The sequence below is a fragment of the Lithobates pipiens genome, unplaced genomic scaffold (assembly GCF_037356315.1).
Source record: "Lithobates pipiens isolate NorthernLeopardFrog02 unplaced genomic scaffold, aLitPip1_a1.2 Scaffold_19, whole genome shotgun sequence".
Taxonomy (NCBI): Eukaryota; Metazoa; Chordata; class Amphibia; order Anura; family Ranidae; genus Lithobates; species Lithobates pipiens.
The window spans coordinates 508,169,766-508,193,895 of record NW_027507764.1 but is presented as its reverse complement, the minus strand read 5'-3'; the positions used below and the strand labels follow the sequence as shown (position 1 = coordinate 508,193,895).

Sequence of the window (24,130 nt, the reverse complement as noted above, 5' to 3'; positions counted from 1 at the left end):
CATCCCTCCCGTGTCCTCTCCATGCCTCTGTCACAGTCAGGACACGTCTCACTGCCTTCCTGCAATCATTCCAACAGCAGCCGGGCCCAGCTAAGTGTGACTCTGCAAGGCAAAAAAAAAAAGGCCCTCGGGCGCGAGCGCCCCACCCCAACCAGCGCCGCGCGCCCCCGCCCGCCTCAGGGAGGGAGCGCGAGACCCCAGGCAGGCGGTTATTCTGCCACCCAGTCAGCGGTTGCTATAGCAGCGCTTGACGTCACTCTCCGGCCCCTGCTCAGCGATTGGAGGAAACCCCGTGGATTCGGTTAGAGCTTTGAGCGCTCGGAAGAGGACCGGACTCTCCTCCCAGCGGCAGCAGCCAGAGAGACGCGCATTCCGCCCAGCCCCGGGGACCCCGACCGCCAGCAGCTCTCCACTACAGGTAAGGTGCAAGGCAGGGGCCGCCGAGAAGAAAGGGGGAAACGGGAGGGAAGGGCCGGTCAATGGCGGAGAGGAAGCATTGTTCATAGGGAGGGGGCCTCTCGCTGTCTTTTCTCTCCTGTCTTATGACTGAGCTGCAATTATTACAATGGCGGCCGTTGCCCCTGACAACCATTCATCTTGTATCCATGGTTGTCTCCACACAGTGGGCCAGCCATGAAAATGAGGGCAGGGTCGAGCTGTTGCTAATGGCAACCATCCAGGATTGGTTGAATGCTGCAAGGGCTAGCTTGCAGTGTCATTTGGCTCCATTGGGAGGGTCCTATCAGTCTAGGCCCCCCTCCCCCAACTACAAAGCCTAGCATGGCTGTCCCTGCACTGCAAGTCTCAGCATGACCATGCACAGCTCTGCTGTCACTGCCCTCCCAGGAGGAACCCAGCACCATGGTAATCCTCTGAGCCATCCTTATCGTACCCATGGTCCTTTGCTGGTACCGGATTGGGGCAATTTTGGGGTCGGCTAGTGGTAGTAAATCACATTGATCTGGTCTTGTTCTATTAAACGTGCCTTACTACTACCAGATGCAGCATGACCCGGATGAATGAGAACCTTCACTGATATCTTGGCGCTCGGTTGATTCGAGCACAGACAGGTTCTTCTATGGTAAACGCCATGAATCCAGAGGAAGATGGATGTGTTCCTCACCACCTCCTATAAAAAAGACATCTCACAGTATGGTAGAGGTTGGCTTTCCAGGTCCTTTGTACCATCTCTCCCACAACCTCACATTGGCACACGGCTCTTTCATTCCCAATGCAGGTGGATCTCATATGGCCACCTCCCAACCATCCAAAGTAAGATGGACTCGTCCCTCACCTTATTCTGTAAGTTGTAGCTGGATCTCACAGAAAGGTAGCGGACTGCTTTTTCGGGTCCTTTGTACCGTCTCACCATGACCTCACCTTGGCGGAAAGGAGCACACAGCTCTATTACCCCCCCCCATGCAGGTGGTTCTCTTATGGCCACTTCTATCCATCCGAAGCAAGATAGATTTGTCCCTCACCCTGTATCTCACAGTACTTTAGAGGTCAGCTTTTCAGTTCCTTTGTACCATCTCACCATGACCTCACCTTAGCTGCAGTGGAGAGGAACCCAATGGCTTTTATTTCCCAAATATGGAGCCGTGTACCTGGCTCTGGAAGGCTTATGAGGTCTCGGGAGGGTAGAGATGTGTAACAATGGCTTCTGTGGTATAGAAGCTTGTAGTGCACATACAGAAGAACCTTTCTATGTAGAGAAAAAGGACCCTCCCTCCCAGCTTCTCCTCCTTCCTAGCACCCCATATAAGGAGGCTCGGCTGATCTCATCGCTCGCTTCTATCTACTCCATAGCCTTTCCTGTTATTTCTGGCCATTATCGCATTGCATTAGAAATGTGCCTGCATTTATCTCCAGCACGTGCACCGTATTCCGCATGGTCCAGCCGTGTCTAGATCTACAGTATGCAGGGCTGTTGCATGCAGCGTCCTCCACCCCCCTCCTCCATGTTGCATCGATGCAGGTTTTTTTTTTTCTGCAGACATTGCAGCACAGGTGAGGCCGCCCCCTCTTCCTCCTCCGTGTCCCCAGGGAGGTGTCTCCTGTGCGATCATCTTCTCATTGCTGGGTCAGTGGCAAGTAGACAAGGTGACAGTGGCCATATTCCTGGGAGGGCTGAACACAAAGGAATTGTGTTGTACAAGGCAGTCCTACAATTTACTCCTACGTTGTTTCCAGCTGCAACATACCAGGATTACATTGCAATTTTTTTTTTTTTTCTTTTCTTGTTTCCAGCTGGGTAGGCTTCATCCATCCAATAACGCACCATTATTGCACCAGGCCAGGTTAACAAGGATTAAGGTCAATGTGACCTCTCTAGAAATGCAGTAGTACCATGCTTAATGCTTGTGGCGTTAATAGCATACAGGTTCTTTGCTAATGATTTTTATGGCACCATCCTCTCTGGTACAGCATGAAGTTATAAATCAAGAAAAAACACGATTCAATGCACAAAACATTTTAAAGTAAAAATGACATATATGGAGCAATAACCTGCTACGCTGGCGGGGAGGATAGTCCTTCCTGTGCAAATAAGGAGAGATAAAGAATATAGCTGCAGTAAGTATTTTCTTGGAGGGTGTTTAACACGATCCTTTTGAATAAGGATCTGGTATAAGGATTCTTTTGAATAAGGATCTGGTTTGCCCCCCTAATGAGGAATTTGTAGCAGTCGAAGAATAGCTATTGTGAAGGTGGACCATGGACTCTGTGACTAGAGAATAGGCTTTTCCTGACCTGTACATAGCTGTTGTGCCCTTCCCCCACTCACATTCCTATTGCTTGGGGAAAGGGAGGTGTTCATCCAGGTCTCGCAGGTTTCTTCTTCATCTAAAGCTTTGAGAGAAGCCCATAGGTGTGACTCTTAGATCTGAGATTACCCAGTAATTTCATGCAATGGGTTTTAGTAGTAGCTGTCTATTCTGGAGTGGGTGGGGTGATTTCTTAGGTTTCCCGGAAGAGGGGTCTTCAGTGGATGTCTCAGCTTCCTTTGGGAGGATGTAAATGTTCATTTGAGTATTTCCAGATGGGTATAGTGCGTTTGTTTGAGCTGAAATTTCCGTAGGAAATGAAACTTTATTTTTTTAACAATATTGCATTGTAATTTGTAGCCTATTCTGGCTTGTATCATACAGTGCCTTCTTAAATTTAAGCCCTTTATTAGGTGTAATAAGCAGCATATCGTGCATAGATTGCATGATGCATTCTTAATGCCTTAATAGGTGTAGCCTTTCATGCATGGGTTGCACAGTACTTTATTTAAACCTCAGACATAAAAAATGAACAAAGCATATCCCTCTATAGTGTGTACTTGTCTCAATTAAAAGCACTAAGTGTAATTTCTGTCTGCTGCTTTGTTCTGCTATCAACTTCTGATAGGATTTTTCTTGACACCAAGAGAAAAATGGTGACGGGAGGGGTCTCCAGCGGATTCACTGCTGTGTAATAGAGGGTGTTTCTGTTCCCTCCAATCAGCTCCCACAGCTTTCCTCACTATGCAGAGCTCAGTAACTTAAACTCTCTGCCCCCATTTTTTTTTTTTTTTCTGAACTCTCGGATGAGCTTAAGTGCTCATGCACACGGACGTTTTAAAAAACTGGCTGCAAAGCTAGCTCCGATGCCTGGAAAAATTGTTGTTAAAAACGTGATTTTTACCGCGTTTTTGCATTGGCGTTTTTGTGCGTTTTTTTTGCGTTAGCTTTAAGCAGCGTTTTTTTAAGAAACACATCTCTTGGCTATAGCACTCAGAAAACAAAGAAAATATGTTGCGCGTTTATGCGCGTTTATGCGCGTTTTTGTGCGTTTTTACAGCTCTAGCTCCACGCCACAGAACGCACTGGTCCTGGGTTTTTTTTTACAGCTTAAAAACGCCTATGCCATTTGCAGCTCAAAAACGCCTAGGTGGGCATGAAGCCATAGACTAACATGGACAGCCGTTTTTAAGCTGCAAAAAAAGCTCAAAAAAGTGGCTGTAAAAACGTCCGTGTGCATGAGGCCTTATAATTCAGCACTTTGGATGTAGAGAAGAAAAGACTTCAAATACAGATAAAACTTATGTAGGAGGATTTGTTTAATTTCTGTCACCTGAGGAGAGTCCCTTCAATGAGTATTTCTAGGAGTTTACAACCACTTTTAAGGCCTTTGTTATGTGTAGCCTCTCATCCGTTGGTTGCATAGTGCTTTTATTTAAAGTGTTTAACCTTTTTGTAATGGATCCTGTCCCCTTGAAGCATGCATGTGGTGTCATTTGGCCCCCTGAAATACCTGGCTGATCCTGCCTGGCTATACCCTCTCCTCTGTGAACTGACCACGGGCTATCATACCAGTGCTGCTGCCCCCTCACACCACCCCCCTCCTGTGGGTATCATTGTTAATATAATCCCCTATGTTATAATGCTGTTCCCTGCTGTATGTGTTTTTTTTTTTTTTTTTTTTTCTCTATAAAAAAAAAAACCTGACAGTAAATACCTTTATTGCCCTGCTTGGCGGTCACGTGAGACCGGTCGTCTCTCTCCTCCCCCTCCCAGCTGATGTCAGTGGGGCTTTCTCCGCTCCACCTGCTTTGCTGTCAGACCTGGAGAGAGAGAGCGAGCCGCAGATTGGCACTATAAAATAAAGTGTGTATGTATGTATACACACATACACAGTAATAGCAATAAGTGGGTTTACAACCACTTAAAGGCTCTTCCTTTTTTTTTTTTTTTTTTTTTTTTTTCTTCACAGGTTGATTGGTACCTTATTAAAGCAGTAGTAAACCACAGGCTTTAAAAAAACAAAACCCTGCAAGACTGTGGCATAATGTATGCATCCCATTCTAGCGCATTATGAAATGCTTAGCTTTTAAAAGCCCTCCAGTTGTGCACTGTCCCCACTTATGGGGCTTCCATATTCACCTGAACCTTCTTCCAGGTTTGCGTGCAATGGCATCATGCATGCGTGTGAGTCACGGCTAGGGCACAGCTCTGAGGGGATGGTATATGCTGTCCCTTCAGAGTGCATGTGCCAGGGACATCACCAGCTGCATTCAGTGTAAATATTTCCTAACAGTGGAAGTTTAGGAGATATTCACTGCAAGTTACAAGTAAACCTTCTTATAGGTACAAAAAAACTTTAAGGCCTTATTAGGTGTAGCCTCTCATGCATGGGTTGCATGGTGCTTTATTTAAAGTGACTGTAAAGTAAATATTTTTGTTTAAAGCAGTTGTAAACTACACATGGTGTTTTAAAAAAAAATTAAAACCTACAGGTAAGCCTGCATGGTTTAGTATATATTCACCCTGCATGCAGCTGCTAATGCCGGTGACACATGCACTCTAAACGTCTGGCTTACTGTGCCGGAACTTCAGAGCTTCTTGTTGGAACCGAGGGCCCCATGTGCATTAGTAGGAGTGATGTCATGGCAGCTCTGGCCACTCAGTGCCGGATCCCAGAGAAGATGTCGGCTCTCTGTGGTGAGCAGGCTATGTTCTAAGATGAGCATTTCATAATGTGCTAGTATGCTAGCACATTATGCCCTTGTCTTGCAGGTGTTTCCCCCCCTAGGTTTACAATGCTTTTTAATAAAAAAAAACATATACTTACCTGCTCTGTGAAGGTATTTTGCACAGAGCAGCCCCAATCCTCTTCTTGGGGTCCCCCCGCCGGTGCTCTGGGCCCCTCCCCCTTGCCAAGTGCATGCTCGCTTCTGAGCCAGCACTGAATCTGCAAGACTTGGCCCTGCCCCTGCCTCGCTTTCTGTGATTGACAGCAGTGGGAGCCAGTGGCTCCTGCATCACTGCCAATCAGACGGGAGTGTTTCCTGCACACCGTTTAATCGGGCTTGTGGTAAGTATTGGTGGGTGTTGAGAGGTAAGCCGCAGATTGAAGGTTTTTTACCCTTCTAGAATGTATGAAGGGAAAAAACCTTCAGCCTTTACAACCACTTTAAAGACTTCATTACGTGTAGCCTCTCATGCACGGTGCTTTGTTTAAGGCCTGTTAGATGTAGACTCATGTGTGGGTTGATTGGTACCATTTTATGAAGGCCTTATTAGGTGTAGCCTGTCATGCATGGGTTGCATGGAGCTTTTTATTGAAGGACTCCATTATGTGTAGCGCCTTGTGTGTATGATTTAATCCTAGTGGTGTGTGTGTGTGTATGATTTAATCCTAGTGGGATATATATGTATATGTGTGTGTGTGTGTGTGTGTGTGTGTGTGTGTATATGTATAATATATGTGTGTATGTGATCTGGTTGTATAAAGGAAGGAGGCATGTATATAAAACCTGCTTTCTTATTGCCCGATTGAAGCTTAATTATAAAATGATGAAAGGGCTCATTTATGTCTAGGATTTATATTGTCCTGTAGTCTTTTTCTGTGCCCGCTGTAAGCACACAAAATGATCCTTATTAAAGATGGATTACAAGAGCAGTGGTAGGTGGAGCTAATCTTCATAAAAACCTTTCTTCGAGATGAAATGGCTGGCATATGCAATTAGTGAGGCCTCCACCCTTGCTATAAAACCAGTGCGTCTAGGCAATGTCTGCCGTATAAAACCCATGCTCCCCAATTCCTTTCTGCAAGTAGCTGGACACATTGCAAACAGGTAACATGCTGGTCTGGGTGGGGCTCTACTGATTTTTTATTTTTATTTTTTTATATATATATATATCAGACTGCGTTCTCCCCCCCCCCCCCCTGCCCCCAACTGGCCTCCTATCTCTTCCTCCATTCGGTGACCGGGAGAAACCTTTTCTTTTTTTGCTTCCTCTTCAATCCTGCATACAAATCATTGATTAAAGTTTTTTGGATTACTGTTTGACTATTATTCTGCAGTTAATAAAATTTCCCTATTTTGCTATTATGTTTTATTTTTTTCTTCGGTTTTTTAGGCTTGTTAATATCAGCATGTGGATACTTTTGTGTTTGCTTGTACTGCATGCTGAGTTATCCCCTAAACAGGGAGGCACTGAAATAGCAGCACAGTGCGGTTTCTTACTTGGGGTGTGGTGACTTATTTCTTTTGCATTTGGTTCCTGTTCATACACGTAAAATATCTCTCGGCTGTTGGATATGATGCTTCTTGCATGCCTATGTAGTTTTTCCACAATGTAGAGACCAGTTCAGTAGTGGATCAGCCAGCCTATGACAAGTACATTCAGCAGGATATAGATGTTCTCTGCACACCACTGTCCTGCTGGATTATGGATAATGGAGGGGATCCGAGGATACACAAAGGCTGTACTTCCTTCAAGGGTGAAAGTGGAACCCCACTGGCAGCTCTACATTGTAGAGAAATGGCACGATAACCTGTGGCAAAATGAATGTTTTCTCATGGTTGCTGGTTTTCGATTTCATTAATTCCCAGCCATGTCATTAGTCAAGCATTGGCGAGCGTACTGTAGGATATTATATAGCCTGGGAATATGCATGTGCTGAGAGGCTGGTAATGACATGTAGCTTGTGATGTGGGACCAGTGCTAATTGCTGAGAGAGGCTTAACCCTTGCACTGTCTTTTTTTTTTTTTTTTTTTTTTTTTTTTTTTTTTTTTGAAATTACTTGCAAGTGAGCTTTCTACCCCATTGCAATCAACTATGTTCAAATGTGCCATATAGATTTAAAGGGTTACCAAACCCAGTAATATGAAAATAGTTCATCTGCTAAACCCCCTCCACCCCCAAGTGCTCCAAAGTCTACTTTTTACATTCCAATTTTTGCCACTATATACCTTTTTGGCTGATCTGTATACCGTGGTCAGTCAAAAACCGCAGTGTCTCCAGTGCTGAGTTTTCAGGAAGGTGGAGATTTCAATTTCGGCCTGTATACACACCCACATGTGTGATGCCAATATGACCTGGCTAGCTCTGAGAACAAGTAATTCTCTCCAGCATAAGACACAATTGAGCATGTGCAGGTCGGCTACTCTGCCTGTGTTGGCTGCCCTTCCCCAGATAGACAGTGCAGGAGGGAAGGCTCTGCTGTGTATACGGGATAAAACTGCCTTTTTACACAATCTGGGGGATTAACCCCTTAAGTTCCACAGTGAGTATAACAAGCATGCTATGCTGTGTATAAAGACTGATTTTACTGTTGTGGGTTTAGTAATAATTTTTAAAAGCTGGAATCTGAAAGTTTAAATCTGGATTACCAATGGGTCTTTTGTACAAAATTTTTTTTTTTTTTTTTTTTGTTTCTATTAATATTGAGGCTCAGTGGTTATCAGAATATCTTTTTTAATTGCTCCATTAAAGCCCATACTTGGACTTTATGGCTACAGTGCTGATCTTATTGGATACAATTCAGATTTGTAACATTTAGGTGGCTCCATTTAACGAATATAGCTGACCATACTTGGACCAAAATTTGGCTGGTTCAGCAGGAACTGGCTGAATTTTGAACCATGATTGGGTTAGCTGGTAATACACACGTTGTCTATCAATTGATGTGTATACAACCAGCCTGTTGGGTTTTTCCTAAACGATCAGTGCTGCCGACTCCGATCATTGCATTTTGCCAGCAAAACACAATAGCTTGGTGGGAGTGACTCCTGCCATCCACATTGAATATGTGTACATGGGGGGTAGGGTAGAGTAGGAATCGGGATATATTATATTGTATACGATTGTGGCCGAAATGAGAATCAAGATTTTTGTCACTATTCCCGTGATGTAAAATTTTTCACATTATACAAAAAAAGGGCTAACTTTACTGGTTGGGTTATTTTTTTTTTTTATTTTTTTTTTATTCATTAAAATTTATTTCCAAAATTACATTTGAAAGACCACTGCACAAATACAGTGCAACATAAAATATTGCAGCAACCACCATTTTATTCTCTAGGATGTCTACTAAAAAATATGTATATTTGGGGGTTCTACGTAATCTAGCAAAAGACTCAGATGGCCACTCCAGAACCTTCACTTTTTTCTGCTGTAGCCAATGACGGGTCGACTTGGCCTTGTGTTTTGGATCATTGTCATGTTGGAATGTCCAAGTACGTCCCATGCGCAGCTTCCTGGCTGATGAATGCAAATGTTCCTCCATTATTTTTTGATAACGTACTGCATTCATCTTGCATCAATTTTGACCAAATTTCCTGTGCCTTTGTAGCTCACACATCCCTCAAAACATCAGCAATCCACCTCCGTGTTTCACAGAAGGAATGGTGTACCTTTCATCGTAGGTTGACATAATCTCTATCTCAAGAGAGTTATTATATTATATTTTTGTAATGAACAAAAAATGAATCGTGTACAGTCAGCCTATGGCTACTAATGAAAGTGAAAGCAAGTTGGATTGTCACCCCCATTACAGTTTGTAATATTTGTTTTTTTTTAATTATGTAACCTGAAGTATCTTTGAACACCTATACAGACTGAGGTTTTAGGCTGTTGGTCTAAGTGCTGGTTCACACTTAATCAATTTCTGATGTGACTTGAGTCACACAGAATTGCATGACAAGGGAAGTTGCATTTATTTTCTGGTGCTTATTCACGTCAATTAGTCTGTTGTAATTTATTTTTTGGGGAAAAGGTTCCTGTCCTGCTTTAATGCAATTTGGACCCATAGAATATGCTGACCACATTCAAAGTTGCAAGTTGCAACACTTGCATAATTGCATTAAAAATGGCATCAAGATTGCATTGCAGTAGTGTGAAATGAGCCAAATTCTGAAAGGACCAGACCTTTTTCTTCTATCCACTTGCCAACCAGCCTCCGCACTCTTACTGCTGCAGAGTGGCACAGCTGGGCGTAACAACGTTATGTAACGTCGCTTCTCCCTGTGGCCATAGGGGCGTGCGCCTGCTGCTCGCCCCGGAGCTGATGCAATTGTCCGGCGGTCGCAATGCCGGGCTCCCGTGATAGCTGATGACAGACCGAGAACTGGGATCTGTGTGTGTATAAAGTTTCCGGTTCGCTGAGAAGAGACTGACCATCTGTTTATACAAAGTATGAACAGTGATCTGTCATCTCCCCTAGATAGTCCCCTCCCCCTTCAGTTAGAACTCAAAATGCAGGGGAACAAAAAGGAAGCGCCGCCAAGTGCAATAAGTTAAGTAAGCTTTTAATAACACAGTAATGCACTTGCAGGAAGGTGACTAAAATCAGGCTCATCTGTGCTGTGGGCACAAGGTTCAGTCCAGTGGCTGGCCACCAGGAAGACAGCCAGGTCTGACGTGGAACACAGGAGATGATGTCACAGGAAGCAACAAGGGAGGAAGTTCTGGAGAGAACAAACGGGCTACACGCTCAGTCTACTCCTCCCTGCGGTTATATGCTCATATTCGATAGGCCTGTAGGAGCAGTAGACTCTGAGCATGTAGCCTGTTTGTTGTCTCCAGAACTTCCTCCCTTTCTCCTGGTTCTGCTTCCTGTGATGTCATCGCCTGTGTTCCATCTGCGTTCCACGTCAGACCTGGCTGTCTTCCTGGTGGCCACAGGAAAATACTGCACATCTTGTCTCCCACAACCATCTCCCTGTGGATTAGGATGGACCAGCCACTGGACTGCACCTTGTGCCCACAGCACAGATGAGCCTGATTTTAGTCACCTTCCTGTAAGTGCATTTATTTCTGTTGTTGTTATTTATTAATATTCAGGATTTATATAGCACCAGCAATTTACGCAGCGCTTTACAATATAAAAATCTTAACTTATTGCACTTACCGTATATACTCGAGTATAAGCCGAGATTTTCAGCCTCTTTTTTGAGGCTGAAAGTGCCCCCCTCGGCTTATACTCGAGTCATCGCTGTCTGCCCGCTCGATCAGCGTGTCGAGCAGACAGACAGCGGCCATTCTGATTCAAAAGCCGCGCCTCCGGCTCCGCCTTCGCCTGTGATAGGCGGAACACTGAATTTCCCAGCAGCCTGTGTTCCGCCTATCACGGGCATCTTCTCATCCTCGTACTACGGACGAGGATGATACGACGTCCGTGATAGGCGGAACACAGGCTGCTGGGAAATTCAGTGTTCCGCCTATCACAGGCGAAGGAGGAGGCGCGGCTTTTGAATTTTACAATGGCCGCCGACGAAGAGGGCACAGGACAGGACGGGACGAAGGCAAGGCACGACACGGGACGGAGGCTCGGGACGGAGGCTCGGGACACAGGTAGGCTGGACACACACACACACACACACACACACACACACACACACACACACACACACACACACACACACACACACACACACACACACACACACACACACACACACACACAGGGATGGATGGATGGAGACACACACACACAGGGATGGATGGATGGAGACACACACACACAGGGATGGATGGACACACACACAGGGATGGATGGACGGACACACAGGGATGGACGGACACACAGGGATGGACGGACACACACACAGGGATGGACAGGCATGTCTCACCCTCGGCTTATACACGAGTCAATAAGTTTGCCAGTTTTTTTGGGGGTAAATTGGGGGCCTCGGCTTATATTCGGGTCGGCCTATACTCGAGTATATACGGTAGGTGGTGCTTCCTTTTTGTTCCCTTGTCTTCCTATTATAGAGCTGGCTTCTCTCGTTACCACCCACCATCATCTCCTTTTAGGCTCTGCCATTGTTTAGCTTATCATATGGACTAATGAACTGTGACTTGCACTTTTGTATAGAACACATACATAGAGAGAACACAACCCCTTGATCGCCCCCTAGTGTTAATACCTTCCCTGCCAGTGACATTTTTTTCGGTGCATTTTGTTATAGCACTGATCGCTGTATAAATGCCAATGGTCCCAATAATGTGTCAAGTGTCCGATTTGTCCGCAGTTTTTTTTTTTTTTTTTTTTTAAGCCAGCAGCTACAAATACTGCAGCTGCTGACTTTTAAAATGACACTTACCCGCCCAGCGCGCCCGCGATGTCGGCACCCGAAGCCGATCTCTCGTTCATCTCTCGGGTGCTCCCGCCACCATCTTGGGTATGGGAATCAGGAAGTGGAGCCTTGCGGCTTATTACCCGGTTCCCTACTGCACATGCGCGAGTCTCGCTGCGCAATAAGGATGGTCCCCGCTGTCTCTGGGATCCGTGTGTTTCCCAGCAGGCAGCGGGGGACCTTCGGAAAGGGGCGTAGATTCTGCGGAAGGGGGCGTAGCTTCTGCAGAATCTACGCCGGAAGTGGGTGCAGATACCTGCACCCCCCTGAAAGGTGCCAATTGTGGCGCCGGAGGGGGGGGAGGGTTCCAATGAGCGGAAGCTCCACTTTAGGGTGGACCTCCGCTTTAATGTCGCAGTCCCGATTAAAAATTGCAGATCCCTGCCATTACTAGTAAAAAAAAGCTATAAATTTATCCCCTATTTTGTAGACGCTATTTTATATATATATATATATATATATATATATATATATATATATATATATATATATATATACCAAAAATGTGTAGAAGCATACGTATCGGCCTAAACTGAGAAAGTGTGTATATATATTAAAAAAAAATATTTTATAAAAACTACAGAGATGATCAAATACCACCAAAAATTGAAAGAAAAATGGCCTGGTCATTCAACAGCCAAATCTTTTAACCACTTCCCACCCGGCCAATGCATATATACGGCCGGGTGGGAGCCGTCTACTCCTGATAGGCCGTTCAGGAACGTCCTTCAGAAGTAGCGGGATCGCGCGCGTGCCCGCGCAGCGGCGCGATCCCGATGTGCTCGTGTCACCCGGACACGGCACATCTAAGATCGGCAGGAGGGCTCTGTGATTGGCCCTCCTGATCACATGACGGCCGTGTCCAATCACGGCCGTCATGTGATGTAAACAAACAGCCGGTTGCTAGGCAATCGGCTCTCCTCACACGGAAGTCATCGCTGAGGAGAGGAGAGCAGATCGCTGCAGCCGGCTGATGATCAGTGAGTATGGGCTGTTTTTTACAGCTTTTTACTCACTGATCATTAGTCTAGTGTCAACACACCACACAGTACAAACACAGTCCTCACACATGTCCCCAAAACACACATGTCCCCAAAACATTCATGTCCCCAATAATAAAAACATGTCCCCCACATATGTCCCACTAAAATCACATGTCCCAATGATTATCTGCACACATATGTACATGATCATTTGCGTACATATGTCCCTGATCACACAAACCAATTATTATACACCTAACGGAATTTTTTTTACCAAAAACATGTAGCAGAATACATTTTGGCTTAAATTTATGACAAAATTTGATTTTATTGGATTTCTTTTCAAATAGAAAAAAGAAAATATTGTTTTTTTTTTTTTTTTTTCCAAATTTCCGCTTTTTTTGCGCTTATATCGCAAAAAATAAAAAAACGGAGTCGTGAATAAATACCACCAAAATAAAGCTCTATTTGTGTGAACAAAATGATAAAAATTTCATTTGGGTACAGTGTAGCATGACCGCGCAATTGTCATTGAAAGCGCTAGAGTGATGAAAGCTGAAAATTGGGCTGGGAAGGAAGGGGGTGAAAGTGCCCTGTATTGTAGTGGTTAAAGAGGAAGTAAACCCTGATGAGTTTACTTCCTCTTTCATTCCCTGCAACGGCAAAGCATAATGGACTACTATGCATCGCATAGTAGTCCATTATGTGTCACTTACCTGACACAGGAGCCAGAAAAGTCACCGCTGTCCCCTGTAGTCCGGCGCATCCATCTTTTCGGTGGGGTCTCGCAGCTCCGCCGCTGTCGTTCGGCAGAGCCGCGATTAAGTCACTCCCGCGCATGCGCACGGGAGCCGACACGCGCGGCAGCTTCGTTGTTGGAAATGCCGCGCTCATGCGCATGCGCCATAGACAGCGGTGCCTGTCTTCGGGCAAATATCTCCTAAACCGTATAGGTTTAGGAGATATTTCTTGGACCTACAGGTAAGCCTTAATCTAGGCTTACCTGTAGGTCAAAGTGGTTTGTAAGGGTTTACAACCACTTTAATGCTTTCTGTTTATTAAGGTTAAAAAAAAAAAAACCTCTTCCAGCAGGGCAGTTGTATAAAAATCAATCAGTAGATCAACTTCTGTACAACTAGCTGTTCATAAATGTATCGATTTTATTTTGTCTGGTTCAGCAGGTACCAGCTGAATTTAAAACCATGTATGGTCGGCTTAAAGGGATTGTTAACCCACAAGTGCAAATCACTGCCAGCCCCTCTATTATAGGCAGGCATAGCATTCCTTTATAAAAACAAGCATTGTAAATTCCAATTTGGGGCGATCTTCAGGCTGGTCACATGACTTGTGGCCACTGTATACCTCCGATTTTATGGCTTCTGAAGGAGGGGCTGAGATCTCCCTCTGACCTCAGCCGGGGAGATCACATGGCGCTTAGCCCCTCCTGCAGTAGCCCCGGAGACCAGCCGAGAGTCGCATGACTGGCCTGAAGATCAACTGTATTTACAGCGCTCATTTTTATAGAATACTTGTACATTGTGCTATGCCTAACTTTGAGGGGCTGGCAGTGACATTTTGTAAAAGTTTTATTTTATGCTAATAGAGATTGGGGTGGGGTGGCATGTGGAGACAGGGAGCGGATGGGCAGAGAGGGGGGGGGGGACAACTGTGGATGATGGAGGGAAGCAAACTGACCATGGTGGTCAGTGCTCAGCAGCCCTGAGTTTTGTGGTCAGCACAGGGAGGGGGATACAGCACATGGCAGGTTCAGCCAGTTTTTAGAGAGGGGTAGATTACACAGCACAAGCACTATGCTGTGTAATCTGCTTTAAGGCACCAGGATCCGTTTTTCACAGGAGCGCAGTTTGTTCTCCATTCCTGTGACCAGTTTCCAGCCGACAGTGGCTGAGATCACAGAGCAGATCCAGGCTGGGGAAAGATTGTGACCATATGGTCTTTATCTGCTCACAGATCAAGACCTGGACCGGCACCTGGCTCAGCATCTCGGTAATCCGCCGGGGGCCTGAGGCAGTCGCCCCTCCACAGCCTGCGCTCCAGTGAGCATGACGAGGGGGCGGAGCAGACAGCGATGACTGATGGTCACCACCTCTCAGCTCAGTTCTCTGTGAGCAATCGGTGTTCATTGGGTTCTCAGTCTTAAAGCTTGCAGGGGACAGATGCTGCATCCGCCTAGGTAAGTATGATTCTTGGGGGGGGGTGGGGGGTGATCCTGACCTCTTTCCCACGCACAGGGGTGCTTGCAATGATCAGCTTTTTTTTTTTATGTAAAACCTTTATCCCAAAAGAGAAATAAAACCAGTTCTGTAACCGTTTTTAAAGTGTTCGCTGGAGTTTGACTTCAATTTGTTTTGTTAGTGCATCTAAATCTGCTAGTCCATCTCAACGCCCCCTCCCCCCAGACTGATGCTGTCATCCAGTGGTGCTCCTTTATCTAGAGTGGAGGCACTCTAATACAGGAGGTGTGTTAGTGGCCAGATTACCAGGTAAAAACGAATGCAGCCACCACTTTCTTAATTGGTAAGCTGCAATATATTGTGTTGGGTTTAAAGAGGTTCTAAAGGGTGTTGTTGGTTGGTTTTTTTTTTTTTTTTTTTTTTTCTTTTTGGTAATGCATTAAAAGTGTGTTTTTATTAAACTTGCCTATACTCGTCTGCTCTGTGCAATATTATACAGGGAATCCCAGAGCCCTCCTCTTTTTCTGGGATCTCCCACTGGCAATCCTTGCTCCTCCTCTTCCACGTGCCGCTTGCTATGGGGGCACACGTGCGTGCTGGCTCATGAGCTGTCTATGGAACCACGCTCCATAAAAGACTGTCAGTACACTGTCCAATATTGGCAAGCAGTTACCGAATTGCAAGAAGATCAGTGAACTACTAGAGCGTTCACCAACGCCCTCGCAGTTCATTGAGAAGTACAAGCTGTCAGCCGCAATGGCTGATGGTATTTGTTCAGTCACAAAACACTTTGACTGATGCAGCCGGGTGGGCAGAGCCAGACGTACTGTTTCTGAATTGGGACAGCAGGAGTAAATGAGAACATCCTTGTCCGCTGTCAATGGAGGATTGGGTTGAGGTGGCAGCAGTTGATTTAGTCACTCATTGCATATTACACCCTAAGGCCCCTTTCACACTACTGCGACTCCAAAGTCGCACTATTTTGATGCAATTTAAAATACCTGCGTAACACGCATCGAAGACGGACCAAAGTAGTGCAGGGACTGCTTTGTAGTCCTACTAATATGACTGGTTGTTATTGGAAATCATGGGAAACGACTTGTCATGCGACTTTGCAGTCCCAAATCGTAGGAAAAGTGTGAAAGGGACCAAAATATGGATGTAACCTGTTACTAAAGGTGAACCCATCTTTAAATGCAGGGAATGCAATAAGTAAAAAAAAAAAATCCTGGGTGCAGCTCCCCTCAGCCCCCTTCATGCTTCTGATCTCAAACCAGCGCTGTACCTTCCCTCTCCCTCCCTGAACCGCAGGTTTCTGCTGCTGTCAAGAAAGAGCAGGAGACTGGGTCGAGCTGCGCTCTGTGTCTCAATAGATGCACAGAGCCAGGTCAGGAGCAAGCCCACACGAGCACACCTATAGCAAGGGTTGGCAACCTGTAGGCCACCATCCCGACTAGCGGTCTCCAGAGTGGTGCCAACAGCAGAAAATAGATCTTCCGGTCAGTGTGAAGCAATACACTGGGCATAAAAGTATAAGGCTGCATTCACACTGATGTTCTGCGGTTTATCACAGCTTTCCTGCGGGTTTGCTGTGCTTGGCCATAGACTTCTATTGTATCTTGTGGATTTGGTGCACTTTCTGAAAGTGCACCAAAACTCCTGAGCTCTCAAAACCACAACTCAACCACACAGTTTTAACCACCCCCCAATTTGTGTGCATGATCCCCAAGGGTGCTGCTGCCGAATGCAACTAAGGGCTCATTCACAAGTGAAGCAGGCACTGCTGCTCCTCTGAAAAGTGATCTGAGTGCATTTGACAGGTGGTATGGAAGCGATATGTTGCCTCCTCACCACTTGATTTAAACCCATGATTGGCGTGCAATGCACATTATTGCAGCACGGTAGTACGTAGTATTTTTGACTTCTTCCATGTTCATGTAGATCTCCACCACCTTTTAAGGTTGCCTACCCCTGCCCTATAGCAAACAGGCCTGTTATGGTGGCACACTTTAAAACAGGGTGGATATAAATCAATGATTTTTGTTTTTCCCAAAATATTATTATTATTATTATTATTATTATAAATTTTTTTTTTTACTCAAATAGATTTTTAGTCCAAAAGCATTTTATTAAAATAAATCTAAAAGTTTCTATTTAAGATGCATTAATAATTTTAGTTTATTCAGCATGAAACCGCTAAATTATGTAGCATGAGGCTGTATATGCCGCATCACCAGCCATCCCATTAAAGTGGTTGTAAACCCTTACAAACCACTTTGACCTACAGGTAAGCCTAGAATTGAGGCTTACCTGTAGGTCCAAGAAATATCTCCTAAACCTACACAGTTTAGGAGATATTTACTAAAAGACAGGCACGGTAGGCGCACTATCGCTGTTAGCAGCATGCCGCTGTTAATGCCAATATGCCGTTAGTGGCGGCTCCCGTGCACATGTGTGGGAGTGACATCATCGCTGCTCCGGCGCTGTGAGCGGCCGGAGCAGTGATACCCGGAAGAAGATGGTCGCTCCGTGCTACAAGGGACAGTGGTGACATCGCTGGCTCCTGTGTCAGGTAAGTGACACGTAATGGGCTACTATGGGATGCATAGCAGTCCATTATGCTTTACCTTTGCAGGGAGACAGAGGAAGTAAACCCATCAGAATGGGACTGCCGGTTAGTCGACATTGGGTCAGAGAAGCCGCTGCGGGACAAATGACAGCTTTAAAAATTATGATTTAAATCAAGCCTTTTTACTAGTGGTTTAAATCAAATCCACCCTGCTTTAAAATATAAAATAGAAGCAAAAATAAGGTGCCCTCTACATGCTTAAAGTGAGAGAGTAAAAAGCAAGTTGTAAAAAAGATGTGCAATTTACCTTTCGTAGGCTATTAGAGGGTTGGCTGAAAATGCACCAAACCCATCCATGTGCTGCACTTCCTCTGAGATCTGTTTCTGGCATACAGTTTGTATTCTTTATGTAAGAGAGGATTTAAAGCTGAAGTTTAATCTGCCTATATTTTGCCTTCTCTGGTTCCTCCTCCTTCCCCACCCTTAACGTGCCAATTACACTTTTAGCTAAAACCTTTCCTTTATTTTTTATTTATTTTAGACTCAGTTATGGCTTTACTGGGGTTGATTTACTAATTCTGGAGAGTGCAAAATCAGTTTCAGCTGCGTAAGGTAACAATCCTTCCCCTCAGTAGATCGTTGAGAGGCTGAGCCAGGTGCCGGTCCATGCTTCTGGGTGGATACTGACCTTATGGTCGGGATCTTTGGCGTGGCGTCAGCTGACAGTGGGCTTTAACCCAGAATTAACTGCACTCCTGTGATCCATAGAAGTAGTAGAGTCAATAGAGCTTTGGCTATACTTCTCCGTTTTTAAAGTGATACTAAGACCCCTGTTTTACACTGGTGCAGGTGTTGGCGGTAAAGCGCTGCTCACGCTAGTGATCAAAGGGTTAATGGCACCCGTGTTGAAGCGCTGCCCATTCATTTGAATGGGCAGGGCGTTTTGGGAGCGACACAAATTTTTAGTGTTCAAAGCATACTCTCCCGTCCATCCATGTCTCTGTGCTTTATTTTACCGCAAAATCACTTAGAAAAACACCACCTAGCCACAAATGCTATCTCGAATAAGGACAGATGATTCATCTACCACTTACTTCCTAGAATCCATCTGCCCTTAGCTGAGGCACACAGGAAGTAACTTAAATGGACAAGAGGTTTAAAACAAGTAAATATAATCTACCATCCTATCTGTTTACTAATCCTAGCAGCATAAGGATTTCCTAGTCCATGTTTGAGAGAGTGAAGTACCACTTTAACCACTTACAGACCGGACCATTTTGCTGGTCAAAGACCAGACCACTTTTTGCGATTCGGCACTGCGTCGCTTTAACTGACAATTGCGCAGTCGTGCGATGTGGCTCCCAAACAAAATTGATGTCCTTTTTTTTCCCCACAAATAGAGCTTTCTTTTGGTGGTATTTGATCACCTATGCGGTTTTTATTTTTTGCGCTATAAACAAAAATAGAGCGACAATTTTAAAAAAAGGCATTATTTTTTACTTTTTGTTATAAAAAATATCCCCCAAAAATATAAAAAAAAAACTTTTTTTTTTTTCCCCTCAGTTTAGGCTGATACATATTCTTCATATTTTTGGTAAAAAAAATCGCAATAAGCGATTGATTGCTTTGCGCAAAAGTTATAGCGTTTACAAAATAGGGATAGTTTTATGGCAATTTTATTAATTAATTTTTTTTACTAGTAATGGCGGCGATCAGCGATTTGTTTGACTGCGACATTATGGCGGACACATCGGACATTTTTGACACATTTTTGGGACCATTGTCATACAGTAATCACTGCTATATAAATGCAGTGATTCCTGTGTAAATGACACTGGCAGTGAAAGGGTTAACCAGTGGGTGGCAGTGTAGGGGTTAAGTGTTCCTAGGGGTGTTACTAACTGTGGGGGGTTGGACTTTAATTTAGTGAACACTGATCTCTGCTCCAATCACATGGAGCAGAGATCAGCGTCACTAGTTGCTAGGCAGAATGGAGAAATGCTGTTTACAACGGCATTTCTTCATTCGGCCGCTCCGTGAGACGATCGCGGGTATGCCCACGGCGATCGAGTCCACGGGTCCCGCGACCGGACTCACGGGGGTCCCGATGGCAGGGCGGCAAATTTAAAGGGACGTACAGGTACGCCCATTTACCTGCCCGTGCCATTCTGCCGACTTACATCGGCGTGCGCTGGTCGGCAAGTGGTTAAGCTATACAACTTGGTCAAGGACCTCCCCAGACTTAAGTGGATAGTGAAAGATCAGCAACATACTGAAAGGCCAGCCCTGTGCTCTCTTCTCCTGTCCTGTCAGCCAATGCCCTCTGTATTCAAACCCGCTTTTGGCATTTGTATGTGCAGATCTATGCCTCTGAATGTGAACCCAGGATGTCTTCTGCAAATTATTTTGTTTTTAAAGCGGCTTAACCATTTGCTTACTGGGCACTTAAACCCCCTTCCTGTCCAGACCAGCTTTCAGCACTGTTGTACTTTGACAATTGTGCAGTCATACAACACTGTACCCAAATGAAATGTTTCATCATTCCCCCCCAACAAATAGAACTTTCTTTTGGTGGTATTTGATCACCTCTGCGGCTTTTATTTTTTGTTAAAAATGTAAAAAGACCGAATTTGTGTATGTGTGTGTGTGTGTGTGTATATATAATATTTTGCAAGCAGGTAATTTTTTCTCCTTCATTGATGTACACTGATGAGGCTGCACTGAAGGGCATTGAGAGGTGGCAGTGGTGTACACTGGGCATTGATAGGTGGCAGGGGATACTGATTGGCACAGATGAGGCAGATGTGCCTCCTTCCTCTTTGGGACTGATGCCCCTGGCACATAAGCTGGTGATTTGCTTTTATTTTATTTTTTTCTTCTCGTGCTGTCAGCGTGAGGAGAAAAAAATAATTATCAAGCTTTTGTTTACACATGTGATCAGCCGTCATTGGCTGACAGCTGATCACATGGTAAGGGGCTGGGATTGGCCCCTTACTCGGATATGTGATCACCCGAGACTTGGTGATCCCAGAGCATGCCCTGCAGGCGTCCAAACCCCCCCCCGCCCTCCGGTGCTTCCATCGGTGAGTCGGACACGGGATCCGCCGGCAGACCAGATGGTCGCCGGAGTCTCTATGATCGTTCGGAGGCCAGGCGCGATGTTATGATGGCTTCTGCATTCAAAATAAAGGCGCAGCCTCGGCTGGGAAGCCGTGATTGTGTTTTTTTTTTATTTTAGGCTTCCCAGCCTAGTGGTGAGATGTGGGGTCTTATTGACCCCACATCTCACTGTAAATAGGTCCGATCATGCCATATTCCTATTACAAGGGCTGTTTATATTCCTTGTAATAGGAATAAAAGTAATCAATTATTTTTTTTAAACTGTCGCACTAAAAAATAAAAGTAAAATTAACAATAAAAAAATAAAAATTTAAAGCGCCCCTGTCCCCGTGAGCTCGTACGCAGAAGCGAATGCATACGTAAGTCCTGCCCACATTTGAAAACGGTGTTCAAACCACGCGTGAGGTATCGCCGCGAACGTTAGCGCAAGAGCAATAATTCTAGCCCTAGACCTCCTCTGTAACTCAATACATGTAACCAGTAAAAAAAATTTTAAAGCGTCGCCTATGAGGATTTTTAAATGCCAAAGTTTGGTGCAATTTTGAAGCATGTTGGTATCTATTTACTCGGTGTATCTTCATCTTTCACATTATGAAAAAAAATTGGGCTAACTTTACTCAGAATTGGCCTGGATGCGAAGTGGTTAACTTGCTTCCCAATTGTGTTCTGTTCCAAATTTAAAGCAAATCCCGGACGAGCCCCCAATTTGACTATTAAACATGCTTTATATAGCGCCAACAGCTTACTCAGCGCTATACACTGTAGGGGGGGGGGGGGCAGCGCATAGAGCTTACATTCTAAAGGGAGGGGGTGGTGGTAAAAAAAGGTAATGGCTGCAGGGGATGATTTGATGGGGGTGGCTCAGTTACTTCCCTGAATAAATGAGTTTTCGGGGATTTCCTGAAGATGGACAGGTTAGGGCAGTGATGGCGAACCTTGGCACCCCTGATGTTTTGGAACTACATTTCCCGTGATGCTTAACTACACTGCAGAGTTCATGAGCATCATGGGAAATGTAGTTCCAAAACACGCGGGGTGCCAAGGTTCGCCATGACTAGGTTAGGGCCTGATCGGATATACCGGGGCAGGACGTTCCAGAGGTTGGGAGAGGCTCTGGAGAAGTCCTGAAGGCGAGCATGAGAAGGGTAAGAAGGGAGCTAGAAAGCAGGAGGTCCTGGGAAGAATGGAGGGGGCGATTTCGGCAATATCACTAATTGATGTTTGTGCAAATCCAAATCCCAGATGAGCCCTTAATTGTATTTCTAATTCTTGCAGTAAATCCAAGGAAATCGCTCAGTAACATATTTAATATGCCTTTTTACTAAACGAAAATTCTCTGTATGCAAACTCTTTACAGTTGCAGGAATACAATTCCAGACCTACAGAGTGCTACAAATGCATATGCTACCTATCATGCTGCTGTAGATTGTGTGCAGTAGTGATACACTTGTGTTGCTTCCATTATAGTTGATTGCACTTTTTGAAGCAAATTCCTTTTAAGATTAGATTTCAATAGGACAACAGGTTCTTCATGGCAGCCTTTATTAAATTTTTTTTTTTTTTTTGGAGAAATACATTTTTGTCTACAAAGTCTAGGTGGCAGCATAGTGCCCTAAAGGTCATAGGTCATAGGTCATATGTCAGCTATTGTTGATTCTTCTTGACAGATCTAAAATTTAACTACTAGCCGCCGCAATTGTAATGTGGCAGGATGGCACGAATTGCAGTGATTGTCGGCAGCTTTTAAGCTATAGGGGGCATGTGCGTGGTGATGCTGGAGCCCATGCATGCAGCCGCAATCTGCTGGCCACCCATGATTGTTCCTCAGAGCCAAAATGGGGATCTGTCAATGTAAACACAGATCCCTATTCTGACAGGGGAGTAAGGAGAATCTGCTGTTCCTAGTGATCATGAACAGCAATCTCTCACCTCTAGTCACTACGCTCCCCCCACAGTTAGAAAAACCTCCCTAGATCACTTAACCCCTTGATCGCCCCCTAGTAATAACCCCTTCTCTGCCAGTGACATTTATACAGTGATTTGTGGCTATATTTGGCTATGACTGTATATATGTCTGTGCTCCCAAAAAAGTGTCTGGTCTGTCTGCCGAAATGTCGCAGTCCTGCAAAAAATTGCAGATGGCCGCCATTACTAGTAAAACATATATAAATGCCAAAAATCTATCCCCTGTTTTGTAGACACAATAACAGGACTTGACAAACCCCTGGGCCCCGGCATCAAGCTCAAATCTGACAGATCCGCCTCTCTGTTACTTGTCAGTTTCACACCCCGGCTGGGTCCCGCCCATTCCGACATTAAGCTAAATTCTGACAGCTCCTCTGTTACATTTCAGTAACGGAGTGCTCCGTTTGAAACCTGACAGTGTCAACCAGTGCCACCATCAGTCAGTGCCACCTGTCACCACCAATCGGTGCCACCTGCCAGCACCAACCAGTGCCACCGCCAACCAGGGCCACCTGCCAGTTTCATACCAGTGTCACCTGCCAGTGCCACCTGTTGCCAGCCTCACTCTTTCTGGTCAGCCCATAACCCTGATGTAACAGCGTTTCATTGGAGTTATTGACTGGGTGCTCCATTGTGAGTTAGGGATAGGGGGTGAAAATGAGTGGCCTTACCCTGGGAGTTGACAATCCATACCACTCAAAAAAAAAACTGTCTCCTAAATTCAAAGCAAATTTGTCAACCCCTGCTCTATAACTAATCGATATATGCTTATTGCGATATGTTTTGTGAATTTTTATTAGAATACATATTGGCCTAAACTGAATGTATTTGGGATATTTATAAAAAAAAAAAAAAAAAAATGCATAAGTGATCAAATACCAACAAAACAAAGCTCTTTTGGGGGGGTGGAGAAAGACGTAAATTTTGTTTGGGTACCACATTGTACAATTGTCAGTTAAAACGACAGTGGCGTATCGCAAAAAAAATGGCCTGGTCATTAAGAGGGCAAATCCTTCTGGTCCTTAAGTGGTTAATTTTGAGTCCAGTGCTTTGAGAACTAGTCTTGATTGAACAATGGCATGTGGTAGAGATCCCCACAAGAAAGCTGATGTTTAACACTGACTTTTGTGTCTGATATACACACCTGCTATGCTATAATATACATCATGGGATAGGAAGTTTGCTACTGGCAGGATCACCTGTGGGGGGGGGATACTTAAAGTGGCTGTAAACTTCGGATATGAAATCTGAACAAAGCATATCCCTCTATAGTGTGTACTTGTGTTTTACTAAGGGATGTGCTGGATGTTATTCCCCATATGCCCCACATCCCTGCTGACAGGACACATGGGCAGCGCTCCATAATGTGTCTCCCACCGATCAGCAAGTGGCAATGGACATCCATTG

General features: G+C 44.9%; 1 protein-coding gene across 1 annotated transcript in view; it reads left to right on the top strand.

Annotated features, from left to right (window-relative positions):
- The first annotated feature begins 249 nt into the window (after window positions 1–249).
- YWHAZ (tyrosine 3-monooxygenase/tryptophan 5-monooxygenase activation protein zeta) overlaps window positions 250–24,130 on the top strand; it is a 51,079-nt gene continuing 27,198 nt past the window's right edge. The window contains exon 1 of the mRNA XM_077493117.1: window positions 250–418. The gene's annotated coding sequence lies outside the window, so the exon portion shown is untranslated. The remainder of the gene's footprint in view (window positions 419–24,130) is intronic.